The sequence below is a fragment of the Sarcophilus harrisii genome, chromosome 2 (genome assembly GCF_902635505.1).
Source record: "Sarcophilus harrisii chromosome 2, mSarHar1.11, whole genome shotgun sequence".
NCBI lineage: Eukaryota > Metazoa > Chordata > Mammalia > Dasyuromorphia > Dasyuridae > Sarcophilus > Sarcophilus harrisii.
Window position 1 is genome coordinate 405,095,055 of NC_045427.1, and position 16,829 is coordinate 405,111,883.

Consider the following 16,829-nt stretch of genomic DNA (forward strand, 5'->3'; position numbering starts at 1 on the left):
TTAAGTGCACCCCTGATCTACAGAAAGACTGTTCCAGAGTTGCTCAGCTATCTACTCTGTTTTTATTTGTTTGTTTGTTGTTATTTTTTGCTGAGACAATTGGGGTTAAGAGACTTGCCCAGGGTCACACAGCTAGGAAGTATTAAGTGTCTGAGGTCAGATTTGAAGAACTCAGATCCTCCTGACTTCAGGGCTGGTGCTCTATCCACTGCACCAACCAGCTGCTCCAGTTATCTACTCTGGAGAGAACTCAAAGAAAGCTTTGAGTTGAGTTGTTTGGATGGTTACATACACACACACACACACACACACACACACACACACACAGAGTCTATCATCCTGAGCTGCCACTAATGGGGAAATTTTTTTCATACCACTTTATCAAATATGAGATGACAAAATGTTGAGAATTGTACTTCAGGGTTGTACACCTGCCTTTAAAACTGTGAAATGAAAAATATATAATCAAATTATAGTGTAAACATAATTGGTGACTCTGATTGGCACAAAGATTGATTGTTTAATTGCAATATATTGTCGCTATTGTGTCTGAAACTGAAATACATAGATACATGTGCTTCCAGTTATTCTCATCTAGATTTCCATCAGCTGGCATGATTCAGACAAGCATCATATCCACTTTTACCAGCCAACATTGTATCTTCACTGCAGTAAACTACTAATTTACTCATCTGTAATGCAGGGCTAATGTAATATTCTTCTTGCTACTCCAAATTGTGGTTTTCAATGAGGATGAGGCTTCTTTTTCCCTTTCCCTATAGCTGCTGGAATTAATAGGGATTAGAGGGGGATTTCAGGATGTTAGATGAAGGAAGTTTCTCCCTGCCTAGAGGACAACTAGCAGAAGAATCCTATTCTTCATGTACCTTTTGTTCTTATCCCAATCATTTTGGTATTTAATTGGCTCTCATGTTGTCCTGGATAACATCAACTGAGCAGGCAGAGCCACCTATGTATGCAATAGTAATCTACTGAAAAGATGAGGTTAGGGAATAATGTAGGTCACATGTTGATGGAATAGTAGAAAGGGCCTGAATTTGGAATTAAAGGGCCTGTCTTCAAATTCTGTCTCTGACATTTTTAATCAGTACTGTGCTGTCTACCTCAATTTTAACATTTTTTAACATCATTTTTTAAAAAAATCTAGACAGTCAACCAAACATTAAATCAAGCACTGACTTGGAGTGATTACCAATTTCTGATTTGTAAATACTCATGATGACAATTTATAGATAGGGATGAGAACTGGTTCCAGCACACCCCTGCTTTCAACCCTTGACTGGCAATAACAGAGGGAAACATGAGTTCAAAGCCTATTTCTGATTCCTATTGGTTGTATGACCTTGTACCTCAAGCAACAATCTATGGCTTGCTTACTAAATTGAGGAAACCTGAATCCTAACTCAGACACATAGATCTTGAATGAATCCCTTGAGAGTCAGTTTCCTCATCTGTAAAATAGGGCTAAAAATAGCATTTATTTCTCAAGATTGCTGGGAGGGTCAAATGAAAATCATGGAAATGATTCATATAAAATAATTTATGTAAAATTTTATTTGAATCCAAAAGCACATAGAAATGTGAGCTAGTATAAAAAGATAAATGAAAACTCACTGTTTTATTAGACTCAGACCAGTCATGTAATATTACCTTATCTCTCCCTCATAAAAAAATCATCTGAAGGACTATTCCCTTGCAATCCTCCATCTATGGCCTCATTTGGAGGATATAATCACCCAACCAACCAGCTGAAAGCAGCTTAAGACACGTAGAGTTTCTGCCTTCTTCTGTCTCCACAGATAATTCTTTTTGGAACATCTTAAGTCTCCAGTATGACTCAGGTGTCATTGCAAAAGTTTCTTACTTTGAACAAGTAAACCAAAATTGAGCTTAATGATCAAGGGCCTTTCTTTGCTAAGTATCAGACATTTCTCTGCTCTAGGCAAACCAACCAACTCTATCCCCTGAACTTGCCTGAGATTTGTCTAACTGTGCTTTTGTGGACTCTGCTGTTTGTATCTAGAATGTCTTTCTTCTCCCTCTTATGTTATCAAATGCTTACCCATTCTTTAAAACACAAATCAAATGTCACTTCTACCACAAAGTCTTCCCCTTCAAATTTCACTAAATTTCACTTTGTTTTGTACTTCTGTTGTTCAGTCATTTCAGTTAGGTCCTTCTTGGCAGAGATCCTGGAATGGTTTTACATTTTCTTTTCTAGCTTATTTTTATAGATGAGGAAACTGAGGTAAACAGGGTTAAATGACTTGTCCAGAGTCACACAGCAAGGGTTTGAGACTGAAGTTGAATGTGGATTTTCTTGACTCCAGAACTAGACTTTATCTACTATTCCACTTAGCTGCTCTATTTGTACCCCTAGAACGTACTTACCAGTAGTTGTCTGTAATGGCTCTCTGCCTTTTTTTTTTACTTTGTTATGCTTTAAGTGCCATGAAGACTGAAATAAAGTCTTACCCAAACTTTCTTGTTCTTTGTTGCATCCTACTTTCCCAATCTTAAAACACCGTACTCTGTACTTGCTTAATACAGTTGTGAAAGTAGTGTGAAATGAATAGCCAAGTGGCTAGATAGTGTATATCCTGAAAGACTCAACCTTCCTTCCTTCATATAATTGAGAGCTGAGTTGACAAATAGTGTGACTATCTATGATGGGGTTTGACCTCAATCATACCTAAAAGTGATTTAACTAATTGAGATGTTCTGCAAATACAGCATCCTAGGATGCTGTACTGTAATAGCAGACTTGTTAGTCAGTAACACCCAATGTCTTTCCAATGAAGAAGCAGCAGCAAATTAAGGCTTGATGAGAACAGGGAAAAAACTTTTTAACACCTAAGAGAGGTAAAAGTGAAATTGACTGCCTTATCAGGTGGTGAGCTCCCCATCATTTAAAGTCTTCAAGCAAAGAATAAATAATGGTTTGTTGGGGATGTTGAAGAAGTCATTTTTCGTCAAGTAAAGATTGACTAGAACAGGTTTTCTTAAAGTTTTTCCACTAGCAACCCCTTTTTATCCAAGAAATTTTTACACAACTCTAGCTATATAGGTATATAAAATGGGCTTACAAATCAAACATTTACTGATAATAAATCATACTTTTGCTTCCCTCACATTCAGTTACATACCCCCATTTGGGGTCACAAGCCACAGTTTAAGAAGCTTTCAACTAGAAGAACTTGAGGTCCCTTCTAACTCTGAGAGTTTGGGATTCTGAAATATGAGAGATGATATAAAAGGTTGCTGATGAAGACTTAGAAAGTAGCATTGATTGCAATCCTTTTCAGGGATATAGAAAACATTGATTTAATTTCTTTATCAGGACAGCTTTTAACTCTGTAAGATTTTCAGTCGTCAAATTAGTATTGTCAATAAGGGTCATAATAGACCTTAAGCTACTGTCAAAGTCATTTTTATGTGCTATCTTAGACCACAGCAACAAGCCCCAAATTATAGCCCAATATATTGAAAAGAGCTTGCCATTTGAGGTCAGAAGAACTGATTTCAAATTCTGTCTCTAAAACAACTAGATGTGTGACTCTGAATCAGTCATTTAACTACTTCATGTCTTGGTTTCCTCTTCTGCAAAGGAGTTAATGATAGTTGCCAGATTAACCTCACTGGGCATTTATTTGTAAGGAAAACATTTTGCAAACCCCAAAGTTCTTCCTATAGGAATGGGAGTTGTTAATTATCACTAAGGAAAGTGATGCTCTCTCTCCCCATCCATCTTGTTGGAAGTGAAACTCTTAGAAACTCCTCCGAAGCCCAAGGGCTATTTTGATCAACAGGGTGGATTTTTTTAAATCCACCTCATTATGCAAAGCAAATGATCCATTGGTTTTTAATTTTAGTTTTCTACTACTGTCCTAGTTTTGTCTAGTAGATATAGGCAATCTAGATAAAAAACTGTCTGAAAGACTAAGTCAGCACTAATGAGACTTGGTTCTCCCACCACCACCTACAAGCCCATATGTATATGAGTTCAAAGAAATTTATATCACCAATATTAACTTAAATAAGTGACACAATTTTGGGAGGTCAAGAATATTCCTTCTTTGAACTGAGTGCTCAGAAAAGAAATGAGATACTACATTTGTGATTTAGCTGACTCAACCTCTTAGAACCACAGTTTCTTCTTCTGTCAAAGAGGACTAATACTTACTTTGTTCTGTCTACCATCTTTGTGAAATGAAATAGATTAGGGAGTTACCTCCTAAGATTACTTCCAACTTTAAATCTATGATTAACATGATTACCCCCTCACAGTACTGTAATAAGGATCAAATGATGAGATGAAATGAGATAGTGAAAAGAATACTGCTCCAGGAGTTACAGGACTCAAACCCCATTTTTGAGACTGACTATCTTGGTTCCCATAGGCAAATTGCAGGGCATCTAGATGGCACAGATAGGATGTGGGATCTTCAAATACAACTTCAGACACTTACTAGCAATGTGGCCCAGAGCAAGTCACTGTTGCTGTTTGCCTCAATTCCTCATCTGTGAAACAGGATAATAATAGCACCTCCCTCATAGGTTTGTTGTGAAGATTAAATGAAATAATATGTTTTTAAAATGCTTCACAAACCTTAAAGCACCACATAAGTGCTATCAATTATTTTTACTTAACCTCTCTGGGCCTGTTTCCTCATTTATAAAATGAGGGGGTTGGCTCAGATGGTCCTTTTCAGCTCTAAATTTATCATCCTGTGATCATGTAAGAAAAGCCCTCTATAGCCATAAAGGCAATATAAATTATTATCAGCATTTTAACAATCATGCCTCTTGTTTTCTCATTTTATAACCCATTTACTCCTTAGAATATGACATTTTGGAGAGTAAGTTAAGTAAGTTAAATTTTGCTTGGGCAATCTCTTGGAGAGGAAGTCGAGGTTATGAAGAACAAATCACTTCAGCCAAATGTGACATCTTTTTTTTTAAAGATAAAATTAGCGGATAACAAAATGTATTAAGCAGATCTGATCTTGGGAATCTAGAGCATTTACAGCCCTTGATCTCATTTTTCATTGTCACTTAATTCCTTTCTTTTAATTGAGTGCAGATTAGAACATGGGGCCAGGGCCCAGTCTGAGAAGAAGCAAGGAGTCCCATGGGCAGGGAGTCTTTCCCAAGGGATGCAAGGTGGATGGGACATTCTGTATTTGCACCAGGCTTCCCTGTCACCTTTATTAATGGTGACAGAGAGAGAGAGTCAGCAGGTGGCTAATGCAGGCTGCCGATGACGGTAATTGGAAGGTGTTGTTGCCATTCCGAAGGGCAGAGAAGTGGGACAAGTGGGAATTAGACATGTGGGGTGGGGAAAGATAGAGCATGATGTCATTAGGAAAATTGGAAGCCAATCAATCAATGCAGTAGCATCCCCTGAGTAAAGCTCATTATTTGGAGTCAGGGGCGGGGAAGGAGGACAAGTCTGCTTTGGGAATCTCTGGTTCAAAGTGAATGAAGGATAGATTTACAGCATCGCATCCTTCCTCATTTGACAAGTCTGAATATATATACTTGGGGTTTCAGGGATTGACTATACCTCCCCTACCCATCCTACAGGTCAATGTGCTTGTATACTATTAGGCTGTTTCACACACATTATTGCAGGCATTGCTATTCTGTATATAGAAGTGTGCTGAAGTATGGCTTCTTTGTCTTGAAATGTTGTCTCCCTTTTTGACTTTGGTGCATTTTTGTCACAATCAGAATCTAACTTTATATCAAGCTTGATCTGTCTGTTTCCAATGATGACAGAACAAATTATATTTTCTTGGCAGAAGGATAGGGGGCTAAAGCAAGGGGGGAGTGGAAATACTCTTGATGGCTGCCTATTTAATATCCAACTATTTCCAAAATGAAATCCTTCAGACTGACATTCAAGGCCTTTTACAGATTTATCTCTGTCTCTTTTCCCAAGGTTTTCCCCCCAGGACTTCCATATATATTCCTTTGTTCTAACTAAAGTATCATGGTTCCTCAAACATGCCTTTCCCTACCTATTCTCATGCTATTGTCTCCTTCTAGGTTTTCCTCTACCTTTCCTCTTGATTCCCACAGTCATCTCCAAGGTCCAACCTCTAGAACTCTCTCTTCTGGCTTTCATTGAACAATGATAGTTTCTGTTGGCTCCCAAGACCATTTTTATCCAGACCACTTGTGGTATTTAGCATATAGCCAAATAATTGAAAGGTTACTGAACTTGGATAAAAGAGCAATGGGTGTAATAGAGGCAGATTAAGCTTGAATAAGCCTTCCTAATACTTAGTCAATAAACATATATTAAGCACTTATTATGTGCATCATGTTCAATTATGGATACAAAGAATGGTTAAAGACCTTTTTTAAAGGTCTTTCTGTTGTAAAGGAATTGTCCTGAGGATGGGGAAAAGTATACCTTCTCCTCACCTTGTCACCTATCTTATAAGGGATGTCACTACTTGTGTCAAGAATGTTGCAAACTCTTGGTCAGGCGTGGGTTTGATTGGGGCCTCTAATTTAGTTCTGAAATCTTATTACTATTTTCTATTATTAATCATCTTTTCCTATATATGACCACCTAGATTATATAATTCTTGAGGGATTCCTAGTTACATTGCCCACTTAGAGCTACCAGATTATTTGTATCTTTGTTCCCATTGGGAAATTAAATAGAGAATTGTATATAAATATACACATATATTTTCATATAAGTATATAGACATAAACATATCATATACCTATTATATAATACACACACACACACACAAATGAGAGAGAGAGAGAGAGAGAGAGAGAGAGAGAGAGAGAGAGAGAAAGAGAGAGAAAAAAAAGAGAGGTAAGGGAGGGGCAGTGGAGCAGAGTTAAATCTCTATTTTGCTTCTAGCCCTAATATTCTGGAAAACTATGGCCATGAATCTATTAAGCATCTTCTTTCTTCATTATTAAGATGCACATGTGAGGCAAACTCTAAATTGATGACTTCTCTCCTCCAATAATATTCTTTCTATCCCATAGATCTATCTGTTCTTTCATTCTTTGCTTTAAACCTAGAATTTTTTTTGCTGAGGCAATTGGGGTCAAATGACTTGCCCAGAGTCACAGCTAGGAAGTTGAGATCAGATTTGAACTCAGGTCCTTCTGACTTCAGAGCTGGTGCTCTATCCACTGTGCCATCTAGATGCCTTAAATTTTTACTTTTTTTAAAAAAGGAAAATGATGAATAAAATATAATGGAAAAAAGTGAATACTTTCTTCTTTCTGAGATTCAATCTATTTTTATATAAAATGGGGTGGCACTTGTTCTTTGAACTTTACAAAAAATCCCAAGGGTGCTTTACAAACTTTAAAGCACTATTTGAATATGTTGTGATGGTTGTTGTTGCTTTTAATTACCCTAAGTGATACTTATGGGAATTTATTCTTTCTTCATGAGATCACTATTACATCCTTGACATAGTCCAGGTCTTCCAAAGTCAGAAAAGCAGATTTACTTGCTGTCATTGTGTGAATGGCCCCTGGCACAAATATCATTAGTACAGCCAGTCCTAGAGTATGCTGAATGGAGCAATTACTTCAAATATTTTGCTTTGGAGGAGTCATGAGCTGTTTCTATCTGGACAGTGACTCAGGGAAGCACCCAGTAGGAAGGATAACAGTAATAGCTCTGGCTAACTGGTCCTAAAAATGATTGGGAATCATAGCAATAGTATTATCCCATAAATATGACATTGTCAAGGCCAAATCCTATCTCCATTTACAACTACTTGTCAAGTTGTACATTTTCCCTGTGACTTCTTTTCCCCTTTAAGGCTGACTCTTCTGTTCATTTTAAAATCTTATAGGACCTGAATAAATATTTTTAGAGGAAGAGAAGAATGTTGTCAAGTTGTACATTTTCCCTGTGACTTCTTTTCCCCTTTAAGGCTGTCTCTTCTATTCATTTTAAAATCTTATAGGACTGAATAAATATTTTTAGAGGAAGAGAAGAATGTGTAATGTGATTTTTTTTCCACTGGTTCTAGTACTTCTTAGTTTAATGAATATGGAGCAGTCATTTAGCTTCTTCAAGCCTCAGTCGCTTTATCTGTAGGATAGACACAGTCCTGCCTTGCCTTCTTCTAAGAAAACTTTTTCTGCATAGACTTCTGAGAAAAGCAATTTGTAAAAATGAAAGTATTCTCTAAATATAAACTATCATTGTTGTTGCCAGGATTATGGCAACATAATCTGGGATCTAGATCTAGAGCTGGAAGGAATTTCAGAGGTCATCTAGTATAATATCATTTTGTAAATGTGGAAGCTGAGGCAAGTGACTTTCTCTAAGTTAATGGGGGAATTTGAAACTAAATCTTCTGACTCAAGTCAGTGTTCTTCCCACTGTACCAATATGTACACATGCTGTTATTCTAATTAATGTTGTCATTATCACCATTATCAATGCCCTTGTTACTCGAGGACCTTGAATGCCCCCCTTAACAATGACCTTGGTCCATAAGATATGACTCAACTCCATAGCTTTCCAAGTAAAGAATAAGAAAATAGTCTAAAACTTAGTTTGATAGAGTTTAATCTGTGAGACATTGGAAGAGAACAGAATTTCTTAAGTAAAAAAAAAAAAAACTAAACAAGGAAATTCACATTGAAGAATCTCAAGAAAGAGCTTGGATGATTGTCACCAGTACAACTATGTAAGGTATCTCTCTTCTGAATTTTTTTTTGGAAACTACATTCATTAATTTTCTTCTAATTAACATAACATTTAGAAAATTATCTTCTGTTTAGTTAAAAGTCATTGAGTGTTGAATAATATCCACTCTCTTAAGAAAGCAATGTGCTACAGACTTACATGGTTTTGATCAGAAGCTAGAAACTGTCAGAAAGAAGTACAAATAGATTAGCTTGGCTTCTGTTTGTCCAGTGTTGAAATATAGGAAGACAGACCCAATGAACTTGAAGACTTCAAGAATCAATGTAATAACAGAAACTAGAGTTACCCTTGCATAAATATAGTCTATTTCTGTTGTAAAAATAATCATTATTGAGAAAATACTTGTTGATAAGTTGTGCTGACACCAGGAGCAAGGAAAAATCAGCATGGAAAACATAATTTACACATTTCATAAACTATGGCCCCATCATCAGTCACAATACTTATAGCCTGGAGGGGATGACTCTACATATAACTTTTGGATTTTGGAACGGTTTTAGCTCAAACCCCAGCTTGATCTGACAAACTATTCCAGATTTATGGTACACTTTTGAAAAACCAAGGATGGGTTCATTTTTGTTGTTTTCTGAAAGAGTGACCTTTGGCCACATGTAGCTTATGAGAGCTTGATCTACACTCCCTGAAATAAGCATATAAATGCTATTTCAAAGTTTGTTAATTCTATAATTGAAAGAAATCTTACATCCCTTGAAAGATTTAGGAATTCATTATTATGTAGCAACACACAAAGTTACTTAAACCAGTGTTATTCCTTTGATTTAAATGTCTAGGGAGTATTAACATGGCATATATGGGTGATATTTTGGCTTGAATTTTGGTTGAATACTGGCTCTTTTCCTTAACTTTGTTGAGTAGCCTTTGTTTAAGATATACTTTCTACTTGGTTCCATATCAACAAGAAAATACTTTTGAAGATTCAACTTATCTTTCTGAAGTAATGGCTAGGTCCCAGTTTATGCTAGAGAGCTGATCCATCATGAATGCTTACTGTGGAGTTATTGGGCCCACAACAGCTTCCTTTACAAGAACTGCCATTGTTGCACCAGATGGAAACCATCAAGGCACATCATGACTGCAAAGCCTCCAGGTGGCAACCTCTCTGTTTCCTGGCTAAGCTATACTTTTAACATACAAAAGCACTAACTGACTGTAACCATACAGACTTTATTATGCCAAAAGGCCCAATATTCAGGGATGTAGACTTTAGAAGCCTTCCCAAGGATCCCTGACTCCAAATGGTATCTAGAATATTTAAGGCAGATAAAGCCTTATAATTTTGGGACAGCATTTTTTATACACATGATTTCATTTCAAGTGTCCAGACCTTAAGTTTCTTAAGTAATTTTTCCTGTCTGCTAGCATATATGAATACTTAAGGGATCTCTGGGGATCTCCCACAGCTCTGAGAGAAACTCCCTCTAATAAGTAGGTTGTCACCCAACTATGACTTAGTAATAATAATATTTATTTGTTTTTGCATTGAGCTTATTATTTTTTGGATGATGAAATCCTACCAATGAAGACTTACACTTTACAACTTAAATTCTTAGAATGTTGCCTAAAGTACTGAAAAGTTCAGTGAGTTATCTAATGTCACACAGCCAGAGAGTGGCTTGTGTGGAGCATGGACTAGATGTGTTGGCTAACCAGAATTAACATTACCCATTTCCCTTTCCTTGCCTAAAATTTGTTGCTAGTCATGGTTCTAATCATATTCCCTTGAAGGGAAGGTAGTGCAATGAGTGAATATCCTGGCTTTTGCTCTAGAAAACTAACATCATGGAGTCATAGATTTAGATACAGAGCAGACCTTACCAGTCATAAAAGCTAACCTCTTCTTACTGGAGGAAGTTATCACTTGTCCAGGGTCACATAAGTAGTGGCAGATTTGAACCAAATTTTTTGACTCTAAATCCAAGATTCTTTCCATGTTGCCACATTAAATGCTAAGGAGTTGTCTCAGATATACAGAGTTTAAATAACTTGTCATATATCAAATAGCTAGTAATTATCAGAGACATAATTTGGACTCACAGGGCCCCATTTTCTCTCTCTACCATACTATCTTCATTTACCAGTAATTTCTGCTAAATAATACGAATGTCTTCCTGTGCTCAGCTTCAATAGGTACAAGCTTGATTTACTAAGTAGTTGGACATTTGGCACATTTGTAACTGAAAACATAGTTTCAGGGTCAAAGAGCATTTTTTTTTTGTCCCTAAAGCTTTGAGTGTGCAGCATTTCCTATCATTTGAAGACAGGCATGATACTGAGAGTCATAATTTTCTCCTCACAGGTCAGAATAGTTATTGAGCTAATTCATACAGCCTCCCTGGAGCAGGGCCCAGGAGTTAGGGGAGAAAACTGTCTCAGCATGACTTCACCTAAGCACACACATCATCCTAGGGAGACCTTAGATCAGTACTCAGTGAGCCTGACTCATACATTCCCTCCTCCAGCTTTCTGAAATGCAAAGGGAGAGAGCCCTGAACTATAAAGGAACTATAAACTCTAAAGTGATGAAATCACTGATAAAGTCATAAGGAATTTTAGATATCACTTATTCCAAATCCCCTCTTTTTATAGAGAAGGAAATTGAGACCCAGAAAGGGAAATTGACTCACCTACCTTGCTATATACAAAGGACCAGGATTTGAACTCAGATCTTCTGCCTGAAAGTCAAATGCTCTTGTCACTACATTTCATCTTCCTCAGTAAGCCTAGATGATGTTGGCATGTTGGATTTGAATCAGGAAATTGAGTCCAAAGTCTGCCTCAGTCACTTGGTTGTGAGACCCCAGGCAAGTACTTAATCACTCTCAGTCTCAGTTTCTTCACTAATTGGATTTAATAACTCTTGTCTTACATGGTCTTTGTGATGATCAAATAAGTGAACATGTTTAAAGTGATTTGGAAACCTTATAACTGTATAAAATCTAGCTATTATTATTGTTGTTGTTAACACATGGCATCCTTCTATCTCCAGCCTAAGAATTTCTTCATACAAATATAGATTTAGAGCTAGAAGAAATCTAAAAGATAATGCCCAACTGCTTCATTTTGCACATGAGAGAATTAAAGTCCAGAGAATTTCTATGATTTAGGGAGATGGCCAATCACATATTTGAATCTAGATCTGTCCATTTCATATCCTTTGCCTTTTCATTGAACCACACTTCCAGCATTACCTCCATTGGAAAGCAAATGTCTTATGTAACCAAAAATACATTTGGGACCAAATGGGAGTGCTACATAAAAGTAGTCATTGGCCACACAAAACATAGGTGGCTGATGAAAGGAACTTTTTTATTTCTTGCATCCCCCTTGCCAAGTTTTCCTCATGACATCTCTTTGCAGCTTTATATATTTTATTTTATTTTGGTCTTGCACATGATTTGAAGTTACTATAGCAACATGTCACCAGCTGCTATTGCATAGTAATGTTAGCGTTTTCATTGCTGGATCCTGAAGTTTCAAAACCCCGGCATCAACTAGGTTCTCCAAGGAACTCATCACTCCCACTCGACCCAGCCCCACTCAATCCAGCTCAGAGGGGCAAGCGTCTGCTTCACATTTAAAACACACCCAGTTTCTCATCAGTGGTACACAGGTCCTCTAGTGGCTAAACATCAAGATAATCCTGGTACCAAAGCAAACCAGGTACCTGGGGTGTTTGGGCTGCTGGTCTAAGTTTGGTAGGGGGCTTTTGTGTTTGGATGGATAAATGAATGGATTTTAAAAATCTGACAGATGTTCTGCATCAAATTCTACTCATTCTTCTCCCCCAGCTCACTGTTAATTTCAATATTTCCAGAGGCATTTGTGACCTCACTCTCTACAAAACAATCTTATATTCCAGCTAATTAATTTTTAGCACATCCTACTTGGCTCTTTTTCCACTGTCTACTGCAAAGTTGATGGTCACTGTTTCCTTTGGAGGTTAAGTTTCTCACTCAGGTATACAGATCTCCATGCTAATGCACCAATTTAATTGACAGGATTGATTGTGCAGTATAACAGGAGAGTGTTATAGAGATCAAATAAGTCCTGCCACTACTAGGGTCTGAGTATTCCCTCATCATCCAAGTGTCTCCTGTGATTACACTTATTTTTACATATTTGACCTAGTTTCAATCGTGCACCTCCATGTTCCTATTCATTAGATGCATTTCTACAAGCCTAAATGAAGCAGAGGTGGCTAGGCTGGGCTGCGCTCGCTGCCCAGATACTGTGCTCTAGAATTTAATATGCAGGTCCCTGAATATTGGTCTTAAAAGGCAATTTCCCATCAAGTCCCCTGTCATGCTGAGAGGAGATAGATGAGTGACTGCCTCATGTCTCAGTAGTAAATACACATTGGTCTCTGATTTTTTTCCATTGGGAGAATCTTCACAAATGGAGTACTTTAATTATTAACTTGGATAATGGGGATGCCTTCACCCCCGCTGACCCTTCTGCATATTATTCAGATGGGCTCTTTTTTAGATTATTACCTCTGTTGTTAACAGAGCTAGGAGTTGGCGGTCTAGTGCTATAAAGTTTGAGCAATGTCAACGTAGGGAGGAAGTGGCAAGCCATCATGAATTTGTGGAGTGTCAGAGGACCTTGGAACAAGTGAAATCTTGATATTGTCCTCCTCTCCTATTCCCCAAGTCAGAAGAAAGAAAGAAACTAAGAAAGAAAGAAAGAAAGAAAAAAAGAAAGAAAGAAAGAAAGGGAAGGAGGGAGGAGGAAGAAAGGAAGGGAGGAGGGAAGGAATGAGGAAAGAAGGAAGGAAAGAAGAAAAGGAAAATGGTACCTGTGTAAATAAGGTCTCAAATTTATCTTTTTTTTTAAGAGGGAGGGATGAATGTCATTTTTATCACCTGCTATTAAGAAATTATTAAAGGTCACAGAAACACAACATTAGTACATCATCTTTCTCTCATATAGCAAAGAGGATTTTTTCTTTTTTTGGTAGCAAAGAAAGGGGTGTTTTGCCAAAGCAGACCTGCTGCTGTAGTATCTTGTTCTGTCTTATATATCAATCAGTCAAACGGATGTGATTTCTGACAGCTTTGATACTAGAAACTGGCTAGCCTGGAAAAAACAGATGATTCTAGTCAGAAGCAGGACACTGTCATTTTTCATTAGTATCCAAACATCAGAATATTTGCTCAGTTTCTACCTACAGTTGCCTAAACTTCCATCACATGGGGAATAAAATTGTGTAGAATGTCAGTTAATTTTCCCCCTAAGCTTAGTTATAATAGAAGAATTAGCTGATACACTAATAAACTGATAAAACTGATAAAAGTCATTTTGATTGCTCGGTGAGCAATGCCACGTTGACCAGTGACTTGTAAAGAGATAACGGTTTATAAAATGGTTACTTTCTGTAAATGGATAAAGGATACTCCCCCACCCCCCACCTTGTAGCACTGAAGTTTCTAAAAGCAAGGCTTGGTACAACCTGGCTTTTCTGGCTACTACTTAATAATTTGGTCTAAAAAGGATTGCTTTGGTGTTCCCCCTCCTTTAAATTCAAATCAAGCCATTTGAAATCTCAGGCACCCCCTCATACTGCCTACTAGAACAACCTGCATTTCTACCAGTGGTGAATTTTTATCAAAAATAGACATATACACAAATAGACATCTACACAAACACACAAATCCAAACCCCACCCCCAGACTTATTGCAACAAGACCTTAGGAAGAAAACTATTGTCACAGAGATGTTAACGTTTCCTCTTAGAAGCCCATTAATAACAATAAAACACAGATTTCTTACCTTGAGGTGTTGGAATTACCTGCAGAAAATATACTTCAGCCCTGTTAGGCAGGCAAGGCTTTGACTAGTGGTAAAATTACTCCAAGAGAAGGTATATTAAGTCCTTTATATTGTATTTTTCACTGTTTATATGCAAGAAGTATAGTGAGTCTGCTCACGTAGGAATAAATGAAAAGCCGTACCATGCATAGCAGCTACCATGTGAAAGAAAAAGACCTCTAGTGGTCACACACTGAACTCTTTGAGAGACAAGGCAAGGGAGGGGTGTAGTGGAGAGGGGAGAGGAGGAAGGGGGAGGGAAGTGATGAAGAGAGAAAGGAGATGGAGAGTCAGGAGAAAGATAGATTGAAGAGAAGAGAGGAATAGAAACATTTATATTCTTGTCTTAAGTAGTAGATCAAATAATGTGATATGGCAGACTTCAGCAGAGATTCTTCAAAGATATATGCCTGTCATAGAAACAGAATTATTAAGTTGGAACTGACTTTAAAAACCAAGCAAGCCCAACTCCCTCATTTTGTGGATGAGGAAGCAGATGCCCAATGAATTAAATGATTTGTCCTAGATCTCACCGCAAGCCAATGACAGAGACAAAACTAAAACTAGGTGTCCTGACCTGCAAACTGGGGTTCTTTCCATATTTTGTTGAATTGGCAATAATAGAATTATCCACTTTTCAGAATTTGTGGGGATATCTAATTTCTCAAATATTTACTACCCCTTGGGGACAAAGTAAGATGGAGATTTATTATCTGAGAAACCTCCCAAGTCTCCATAAAAGACAACTTGTCTCTTTCTCTGGGATATCTGGAGGCCTTCTTTGGGCTCAAAGTGTTGCTGTTGGTTTGAATTGCTCATAACATAAGAATCTGTTGATGATTTTAAACTTTGAATATCTAGGATGGACCAACTGGGTCTTGAGAGGATATAAGTTTTGTTAATTCTTTAAGATGAGATGAATTTGAAGATCATCTTCATAGAAGCTTCTCTAAAGCTGTCTTTAGGAGAGTAACTCATTCCATAATTTTCTATGAAGCAAGGAAAAGGAGACTCTAGAGAATCCTGCAAGTAAAACATATGTCATATAATCTTTAATGATGCATTTTTGTCCAATTAGTTTTAGTAGTTTTTTTTTTTTAATGAAGAATATCCTACGATAGCATATATGCCTTCTTATATTTAAATCAATTCATTTCAATTCAGCAAGCATTTGTTAAGCACTTTGTAAGATGTACTCTTGAGGGCAGGGACTGCCTCAAATTTATTTATATAAATATATGACAGAGCTGGGAGCTGGAGGTCTAGTGCTATATATGCAATATATATATATATATATATATATATATATATATATATAAATGTGAGACAGTTCCTGCTCTACCTAGCACATTTATGCCTGCTATATACTAGGTACTCTGCTAAACCCTTAGAATAAAAAGACAAACAAAAAATCTAATCCTGCTCTCAAGCAACTTACTTTTTGCTGAAAGCAGCCAACATTATGTACATCTATTCTGGCACTACAGTTGGGTATATAATCTTTATTAGGGTTCCAGATACTTCAGTCCCATTGAACAAGCCTATTTCTTTCAGAGAACTTCCATTGTACTGGTATAACCAGGGATAATGTTGCCCAATAGCCATGCGCTCATAAAACTTAGGACTGGAAACTTTCTGGTTTGATTTTCCCATTTCTTCTCTTACAAATGAGGAACCTGTAGAAGCTTTTCCAAATTTTAATTTTTTTTTATTTTGAGGTTACATTTTGAGCTCTAAATTTGCTCCCACCCTCCTTCCTTTCCAGCCTCAAATTAGAGGCCAATATTATGTGTATGTGTTTGTATCTGTATACATACATGCTGCTTATCTATCTAGCTATCTACTTCCATTTATCAGTTCCTTTTTTGGAACTGGTAGCAGTTTCCTAATACATCCTTTGTTTTTGATTTAAATAATCATATTACTCAGAATGGATTAGTCATTCAAAGTTACTCCTTGAACAAAATTACTGTATACAACATTCTCTTGATTCTGTTCATTTTACTCTGCATTATTTCAAATAAGTCTATTCATGTTTTTCTAAAACCAATCTATTCATTGTTTCTTACAACACAGAAGTATTCCATCATAATCATATATCACAATTTAGTCATTCCCCATTTGGTGGGCATCCCCTCTATTTACAATCCTACCCATTTCCAATTTCCTATTCCTGCCAATTTTTAATATACCAGTTAAGGTATCCATTCTTGATTATTCCAGTATCATTGATCTTCACCTTTTTTCTTAACCTCTATAGTCC

General features: G+C 37.0%; 2 protein-coding genes across 2 annotated transcripts in view; one reads left to right on the forward strand and one right to left on the reverse strand.

Moving 5' to 3' along the window:
* INSYN2B (inhibitory synaptic factor family member 2B) overlaps positions 1 to 14,786 on the reverse strand; it is a 130,997-nt gene extending 116,211 nt beyond the window's left edge. Inside the window, exon 1 of the mRNA XM_003756811.3 lies at positions 14,528 to 14,786. The gene's annotated coding sequence lies outside the window, so the exon portion shown is untranslated. The remainder of the gene's footprint in view (positions 1 to 14,527) is intronic.
* Positions 1 to 16,829, forward strand: part of DOCK2 (dedicator of cytokinesis 2) — a 486,757-nt gene that overhangs the window by 355,944 nt on the left and 113,984 nt on the right. The gene's annotated exons all lie outside the window — the stretch shown is intronic.